The following is a 9,483-nucleotide window of genomic DNA, read 5'->3' on the forward strand; positions in this document are numbered from 1 at the left end:
GGAAGCTGTGTCGCCCCTCCCAGCCTGACTTTCAGAACTAATGAACCACCCCTTCCAGACATCACCTGACCTCCATCCTTAAAAGCTGCCTGCGACAAAGCCCACATGCGCACTCACCTCCCTCCATCTTGGGTTTGGTGAGTTCTGCCCGGGAGTGCAGAAATACCCACCCCCCCCCCCCACACACACACACACACACTTTAAATTTCCTGGTGTACCTTTCTTCTTTCTCACCCTTTCACCTCCTAAACCTTTCACTTGGCAAGTTACAATAGGTAGCAAGGTCTACATGAAGCTTGTGTAAGAGCAACCTCCAGAGTAGCCCCTCGACTCTATTTGAACTCTCTCTGCCACTGATACTTTATTAATTACATTTCTTTTCCCCCTTTTGATCAGGATGTAATTGTTGATCCCATGGTGCCATTCACCCCTGGGAGTCCTCTCCCATGTTGCCAGGGAGACTTTCACCCCTGGCTGTCATGCCCCACGTAGGGGGGAGGGCAATGATTTCACTTGCATAATCCTTTCATACTAGCACACCTATACAAGTTTAACCAGCAATGGGATAGAAAATCTCTTTTAAACACTATAATACTTCCCCAAACACCTCCTGTGCAATAGGTTAAACTATTTTAGCATCTTACTTACACAAGATGAAAGAATAAATTATTTGTAGCAGTTTTACCCTTAACAGTGAGAAGACTTGTCTTCTGAAATAAAGGATGAGAAGACCAAGGATATTATTTTGATGTAAGATCTTTGTTTTCTAGACAGACTACTCAAATGAGTAAGAAGAACTTTTTAAAAAACTTTATATTAACAGCAGACTAATAATCTTTTTTGGTTTTTTTTTTTTTTTTCATGGGCAGGCACTGGAATCGAACCCGGCTGTCTAGCATGGCGGGTGAGAATTCTGCCACTGAGCCACCGTCACACTGCCCATAATCCATGTTACTTTAACAGGGAGAATACTAAACTAGTTTTGTATGATTACTCAGCTTGACACAAAAGCTTTCTTTTTTTGAAATATATGATAAACAGACATTAAATTTTGGACTATGACAGATAGAATTCACTTTCATAAACTCCTTTTTTACAATTCTCTACATTCATTGAGAGCTTATAGTCAACAATGAGTATAAAAAACAAAATTCCCTTCCTCCAACTCTACTGCTTTCTGTATTCATTCAGGGCTTATAGTCAACAATGACTATAACAAAAAAAATCCATTCTGTTAAACTTTCTGTCACCTTCATATTCATTCCACCTATAGTTGTTAATTATCTAGACTATACATAATAAAAAATAAATTTGATACTAAATTCACAAGGCTTTTGAATATGCATGCTTCCTTCCAATGCAGTATTCATGAAGGGGAGAAGAGACAGAGATACTACAAAATAATGGAAGAAGGAAGAAATTCATATACATGTTTGGAACACAGCCATGCAATATATACTTTAACTCAGAACACACAAATGATTACTGTTCAATATGCCTAAAATTTCTCAGTCCAATTCAGCACTACCTTCAAAGGTCAGAAAAGCCCCAAGTTTGAAATATAATCAACTTTTTGATATTGAAGGGATTTATATCCAGAATAAAACCCTCAAATTTTCTACATTATTCTCAAATGCTAAATAATGCCAGGGATATGTTAGTTTACAAAATTAAATTATGACTTCTAAAAAAACTAGTTCAGCTTGTTTATTTAAGTGGTACTTTCTTATTTAAAAGTCTTACAGGTGTCATTTCTTCTATGAGGACTTCTTAAAATTCTTCCAACATTTTTATTCCTTCTTTTTGACTGTCTTACACTATGCCCTAACTAGAACATAAATTCATTGAAGCTAAGACTTAAGTTTCCTCTATTTATGATTCCATTTATTAACAACAATATACTGATTGACTTTATCAAAGCCATTACAAATTCAAATTCTTTGACATACCGAGGTAACAAATGGCAAAGTAGCAAAAAGTCAGATCTTTTGAAATCCAGGTAATCACGGTTATAAACAAATCCATTTATATTTCTTAATAAACTTAATTGATTTCTTAAATAGAGTATATTTAAAGCAGCAGCATATTTTAAATTTTATTATACTTTATATAAGTATTATTACCAGGAACATTTGTCATTTTATGGAGCTTAACCTATCTAGTTAGGCTATTTTAAAAAGAATTTTGAGAATGTATTTATAATACTAGCTTATTTTATCAGTAAGCTTAAGTAGATTTAGGAGAACACACCTAAATAGCATAAAATCACATCTGTTTAATTGAAAATTTATGATAAAATTCCTTTCATCAATTTGATCAGTGAGTGGAAAAGTATTTGCAAAGTCCCCTTCAGGGAATGGTGAGAATGGGGAGAAGAGATTCAACTTCCCCAAGTTGAATTCTTGATATTCTCACAAGCAGTATGGACAACCAAAGCTATAGGCTAAGCCCCCAGTCTTGGGGTTTGTTCATATGAAACTTAACCCTGCAAAGGATAGGTCAAGTCTACTTAAAATTTAGGCCTAAGAGTCACCCCCAAGAGAACCTCTTTTGTTGCTCAGATGTGGCCTCTCTCTCTAGCCAACACAACAGGCAAACTCACCCCCCTCTCCCTGTCTATGTGGGACATGACTCCCAGGTGTGTGGACCTTCCTGGCAACGTGGGACAGAAATCCTGGGATGAGCTGAGACTCACCATCAAGGGATTGAGAAAAACCCTAGAATGAGCTGAGACTCAGCATCAAGAGATTGAGAAAACCTTCTCGACCAAAAGGGGGAAGAGTGAAATGAGACAAAGTGTCAATGGCTGAGAGATTCCAAAGAGAGTCGAGAGGTTATCCTGGAGGTTACTCTTACGCATGAAGTAGATATCACCTTGTTATTCAAGATATAGTGGAGAGGCTGGAGAGAACTGCCTGAAAATGTAGAGCTGTGTTCCAGTAGCCATGTTTCTTGATGATGATTGAATAATGATACAGCTTTCACAATGTGACTGTGATTGTGAAAACCTTGTGTCTGATGCTCCTTTTATCTACCTTGTCAACAGACAAGTAGAACATATGGAATAAAAACAAGTAATGGGGGAACAAATGTTAAATTTAATTTGAAATGCTAGTGATAAATGAAAGCGAGGGGTGCGGGGTATGGTATGTAAAATCTTTTATTTTCTGTTATCGTTTTATTTCTTTTTTGGTTGTATTTTTATTTCTTTTTCTGAATTGATGCAAATGTTCTAAGAAATGGTGAATATGCAACTATGTGATGAGAATTACTGATTATATATGTAGAATGGAATGATATGTTAATGTTTTTATTTGTTCTTAATTTTTTTAATTAATAAGTAAATTTTTAACAAAAGCCAAAAAAATTTCTTTTATCAGAGATTGAAAGAAATCTCTTCGTTTTCATAATATCTTAAAGTTACAAGCAATTTTAAAAGTACATTGACTATCAAGTTCTGGAAAATATACTGCAATTGTTTAATTTGTCCCAAGTCAATCCAGGAAAATTTTTCCATGTCTCTCATTTTACTTACTGAAATTTGATAATCAGATTTTATTCAGTTACTCCTATCCCATGGCTATTTATATTTTAATAATGATCTCATTACAAAAGTTACCTTTGCAAGGTATTAATGGAAAAAAATAATATTAACATAACGTATATTGTAGCATTTTTTATTACCATTTCTAATCTCCAGGCCCAGTAAAAAAGGAATTCTAGACCACATCTCCCCCATCTTTCTGTGCCTAGCCCTCTCCCAATAACTGCTTTAGGTGATTAGGCCTTGGAGCAGAGATAGGTTGGACAGAAATATAACCAGGCTTGTTGGATTTGAAAGTTTTAGGTGAGAGCGTGGAGTTTTGAGAGTTCTTATGCCCTTCTTTTAACTGTTTCCAGTTATTAAATTTATTTTACTAAAAGCTCTGACCAGGACCATTGGTAAATGTCTTTACTTTTTCCAGAGGCAGCCCTTTGGCAGGTTTTTGCTGCCTTAAGGAAATTCTTGAGGTGGTTTTTTTCTGATGTCCAAGTTTGTTTACAGTACTTATAAAACTAAGGTTTTAAATCTTGCTGTTCACATTTTTTTCTCTTTTGCTTCAGAAGTACCAATTTATATATTTATATATTTGGATCAGGAACCTAACTATTTCTAAGCAGTTCAAATAGAGCTCTTTCAGAATATTCTTATTAATTTGCTATTACCATCCTCAGGTATGAGAATATATGTTGAAAACATCGACAAACACTAATAGAAAATTAGTTACATAAGAAACAAATACTTTTGAGAGGGACAGATAAAGATTGAATGTATTATCTCATCCCATTACTACCTTTTTGCAGAACAATTTTAACTGTAATAGCTTTAATTTTAACTGTAATGGTAGTATTTTAATTTTAAATCATTTGAGGCCAGATTATGTTACAGAAATAAACCTTTTTTAATAGACTCAACCAAAATCTTTTCAATTTTCAATATAGCCTAAAGGTTCACTTTTTAAAGAATTTCTGTTATCAGAAACCAATTAGGAACATTTGACCAATACAAATGCAGGAACATATCAACTGACAAATTCAAACAGGCACTTGACACTTATTATTGTTAAGTAACACACCAATTAACAACTAGACCAATATGACAACTAACAAACAGGCATTAAGCACTTAACACACAGATTAACAATTAAACATTAACTCTTACTATACCCAGGTAACACACTGGCTAGCACTTAAACAGGCCTACTTAATTTCATTAAATACCAATTAATTCTTAGATTACTCTTTTTTTTTTTTTTGGAGTATAGTCAGTAGACAAATTTAGGTCAGGGCCTCAAACCCTATACACCGAACACATCAATTAATAATTAGATATTAAACACTTAGCACACCGATTAACAATTAAACAATACCTAGCTAACACACTGGCTAACACTTAAACAGGCCTACTTAATTTCATTAAACACCAGTTAATTGTAGGACTAGGTCAGGGCTTCAAACTCTATAGTACGGTACCCAAAGACAAGGTGTTAGAGGTCAGAGCAAGGGGGATCATTCCGGAAGCATGACCCAGGCCTAGGTCAAGGGGACTCAAGCTGCCTATTTACTCCCTGATCCACTTAACCAGTCAGATGTCCGGACATGAAATGAAACAATTTCTTTCTTTGAAGCTTTTCAAGGTGCCAAAATTCTCTCGAGTGGCGGAAGAGAGAACTACAGTTGCCAAACCTCTCGACAAAATTGACTCCAGCAGCTGCAAAAGGCTTGGTCACCTGGCTTACCTGCTCTGCTGTGGCTCCAGAGTTTCAGGCATTCATACTGGAGGGTCGCCAAATTGTTACCAAAGGCTGTGGATTCTTTTGCCTGATGCACTCAGTAACCAATACCTGAGACACCAGGTTTTCAAAGAGAGAAAGAGTTATTACTAGGTGTGGAATTGTAGAGCCATGGAGTGATTCTGTGTTTAGCATTTTGAGAAACTGGCCAAACTATTTAATAAGCTTTTGATACTCTGCAAGATGCACCCCTTTAGAAGCTATCAGGAAAAATAAATACAGTTTGAGGAGACTTCCTCCAAAAAGTTAAAGGAAAAGGAAGAATTCACATTTCTTAAGAAAATATATGTTATCTCACCTAATCCTCACAAGAGCATTGGAAGTAAGCCTTGCCATCTAGTTTTACAGAAAAGAAACAGTTCTGGAGGTTAAGTCCCTTGCCTAAGAACACCCAAGTGGGAATGGCAGAGCCCAGTCACATGTTCCACATTCCTGAGCTGCCCACAAAGTCTGAGAATCCAAGCAGTTTGCAGAAGAAAGAGGAAGTGCTGTCCTTTCTCGTCTATTTGCTCTATAGTAGAATCACCAGGAATTACTGCACAAAATCATTCCAAATTATGACATAAAATTTGGTTATGTTTCACACATCAGGCAATATGTAGATGGTTACAATTTGCTCATTAAACCATTATGCTGACTTGAAAACATTTTATGTACTTTTAAGCAAGTTATCTGGCTTCAATATTACTCAAAACCAGAATTTGTAGTAATTACATCTGCTGCTACTTAATTTAAATCAGAGCTTACAAACCTAGATAAATAATAAATTCCTTAGCTGAACATATTCTTCCCTAATTTCTTAAATTGACTTCAATCTGCTTTTTCAGTCATCTCCTGCCTCTCTCTGGTACATAAGGGATTTCTCCATGATTCGAAAACACAAACTGATTTTTTGATTCTCAACCACAAACCCTCCTCCAGTTACCATTATCAGCCCTAACCTCTAACCCTTATTGCCCTGCAAACTCACTCATTTTTCAAAGCCTCTATGAGGACTCCCCAGCAATCCCATTAGTGTAATGACTCTGTCCTCTGGGTTCAATCTGTACCTTTTATTGTTTGTGTTATTGGATTGAGAACTTCTAAAGGAAATGACTACATCAAATTAGTCATTTCCCCTCATGTACATGGAATATATGAGTTAGGTGTAATAAAAAACTTTCAAAGAGGACACTAGATTGTATGTATTCTAATTCTAAAATATGATTTGGGTATAGAAATGGACTGTATCGGATATAAATTCATAAGCTTTTGAAATATGGAGACCAAACTCACTTCACCAATTTCATTAAACTGTCAAAGAAAGTTCATTAGAAAGGAACCAGTAGGGAGAAAACAACCACAGAGAATGACTTGCATGTTTACAAATAGAGGTGCTTTTCCTCCCCTTAGGCAACTGTCATTTCTCTTTCCTTCATTCTCTCTAAAATTCTCCGAAGTCATTTGCATTAGCTGTGTTCACTTCCTCACTGCCCATTCATTTCTCAATCCATTCCAATGAACCTACTCCCCACCACACACGTTGAAACTCCTCTCACCAAGGCCACCAGTGACCTCAGGGTTGCCCAATCTAACGGTCATTTTCGCCTATGATCTAGTTGTTATTGCTTCCTTTTTGAAATTTCACCCTCCTTGGTGTTCCTTGCCTTTTGGACCACACTTATCTCCCCAGGGAGCTACCCGCATCACTGGCTTAGCTTTTAAAATAAATTTGCTATACATCTACTATCTTCTAAGTCTTTATCTCTACCCTCAAACTTCTGTTACACTTAATGTTATCTGGAAATCCTTGGCACATAACTCCCCACCACCCTCCCCCCCCCCCCCATCAAAATTAAAGCTTGCCAGGAGTAGACTTGTAAAACAGACCTTCTTGAAGACTCGAGGGTTTATGAAACTTGGAAAAATGAATAAGAAATAGTGAATGCAATGCTGTTACAAAAAGACCATGATGCACATCATGGGATGTTAGGCTCCTGCTGTAGCTATAGCTCTTAAACAACCTTTTAGTCCAGGTTTTTCAAATTGCACTACCATGGGGATTGGGGACCTCAGAGCCCTTAGGAAGGGATCGTGAGTCAGGAAAGGGACAACGAGAATGTCCCACATGTGGGCCAAGATGTAACAGCAGACAACCATCGTCCATTAGGGTCTCCAGAATGTCCACCTTGAAATTTGGCCCAATAGAGGCATTCCTTGGAGTTAAATAAGAAGGCTCAGAATGGGGTTTCAGAAAGCTGGCATTCACATATATGAGCTTGGCTTCTCAGTATTCTCTTTTCATCCCACTGGCAGTCTTAGGCAGTGTGCCAGGTTGAGTTTGTGTGTACCCCAGAAAAACCAAGTTCTTTAATCCTCATTCAGTACTGCTGGGTGGGATCCTTTTTATTGTTTCCATGGAGATGGTACCCACCCAATTGTGGGTGGTAACTGTTGATTAGATTCTGTCCCTGAAGAGATGTGTCTCCACACATTCAAGGTGTGGTTGCTTACTGAAGCCCTTTAAGAGGGAAGCATTTCGGAAAAAGCTGTAGAGACACCAGAACCAACAGAGTCCACACAGCTAGAGTGCTTTGGAGATGAAGAAGGGTAGTGCCCCCAGGGAGTTTCATGAAACAGGGAGCCAGGAAAGAAAGCTAGCAGATGTTGCCATGTGCCTTTCCAATTGACAGAGGTATTCTGGACCTGTTGACCTTCTTGAGTCAAGGTATCTTTCCCTGGATGCCTTAATTTAGACATTCTTATAGCCCTGCCTTACTGTGGACATTTTAACAGCCTTAGAACTGTGAACTTGCAACTTAATATATTCCCCCTTTTAAAAGCCATTCCAGGGTGGTGTAACAGTGGCTCAGTGGCAGAATTTTTACCTGCCAAGCTGGAGACCCAGGTTTGATTCCTAGAGCCTGCCCATGCCAAAAAAAAAAGAAAAAAAAAAGCCATTCTAATTCTGGTATATCACATTCTGGCAGCTTGCAAACTAACACAGGCAGCATCCTGCCTGTGCTGAGGGATTGAAAAATAAGATAGAAATGGCAGTGGTGGGAAGGGAGGGAATTCCTGGGGGATGATAGACAATTTGAGACCACATAAAAGCTGGAGAATTCAAACTTTTGCCAGTGGGGCCTTTATAAGCCTAGAGTCATATAGGAAAAAGACATCAAAAACATAATTTCCCATTAAAAATTGATGCAAAAGTTGAATATCAATGTAGAAATATATTCTACATTTCTAAATATATTAAGTAAAAATGAATACTTTCCAAAAGATTACTTAAAATACAAAACATTTCAAAGATGTACTTTAAAGTAAAAACCATGAAATAAAAGGTTAAAAACAAAACAAAAAGAATGCATAGAAAATAACATGGAGATACAGGGAATGTTTATTGTGGGGTTTGACTTATCGTGTTTTTATTTTCTATGTTGAAATGCATTGCTTTTATAATTTAAACAAATTAGTTGTATTTTATTTATATCACATATATATGTATAAAAAGTTGACATATAATCAATAGGCCATGCCCTCGATCATGAGGCTTACTTTTGTGAAGCTTATGTAGGTAGCAGAGAAGCTTAGACTACCTGTAGGCATGCCTAAGAGTTACTTCTGGAGGACCTCTGGTGTTGCTCAGATGTGACCTCACTCTCTCTAAGCCCAAATCTGCAATTAAAATCATTGCCCTCCCCCCTGTGTAGGGCGTGACAGCCAAGATGAAAGTCTCCCTGGCAACGTGGGAGAGGACTCCTAGAGATGAATCCAGACCTGGCACTGTGGGATCAACAATTCCATCCTGACCAAAAGGGGGAAAAGAAGTGTAATTAATAAAGTAACAGTGGCAGAGAGAGTTCAAATAGAGTTGAGAGGCTACTCTGGAGGTTGCTCTTATACAAGCTTCAGATAGACCTTGCTACCTATCATAACCTGCCAACCCACAACCAGGACCATTCCAGCCAATCCTAAAGAACACCTAGGGCATTATATAAGATTCCACAAGGTTTCCATGAACTAGAGTAACTTTCCCAAAACCTACAACCTCCCATGGGTCCCTGGTCCAGATAAGTCCTGAAACCTAGCCCAGCCTCTCCAGAACATCAAATAGTTTCATCTCCCTACCCCACATTAGTGACAGACCCTTCCAATATGAAAAATT

At 37.5% G+C, this 9,483-nt stretch overlaps 1 long non-coding RNA gene across 1 annotated transcript; it reads left to right on the forward strand.

Moving 5' to 3' along the window:
- The first annotated feature begins 678 nt into the window (after positions 1 to 678).
- LOC143679560 (uncharacterized) lies at positions 679 to 5,922 on the forward strand. The gene is made up of 3 exons (XR_013173842.1): positions 679 to 750; positions 870 to 904; positions 5,169 to 5,922. It is a non-coding gene; the product is annotated as an uncharacterized LOC143679560 (long non-coding RNA).
- The last annotated feature ends 3,561 nt before the right edge of the window (positions 5,923 to 9,483 follow it).

The sequence above is a fragment of the Tamandua tetradactyla genome, chromosome 4 (genome assembly GCF_023851605.1).
Source record: "Tamandua tetradactyla isolate mTamTet1 chromosome 4, mTamTet1.pri, whole genome shotgun sequence".
Lineage (NCBI taxonomy): Eukaryota > Metazoa > Chordata > Mammalia > Pilosa > Myrmecophagidae > Tamandua > Tamandua tetradactyla.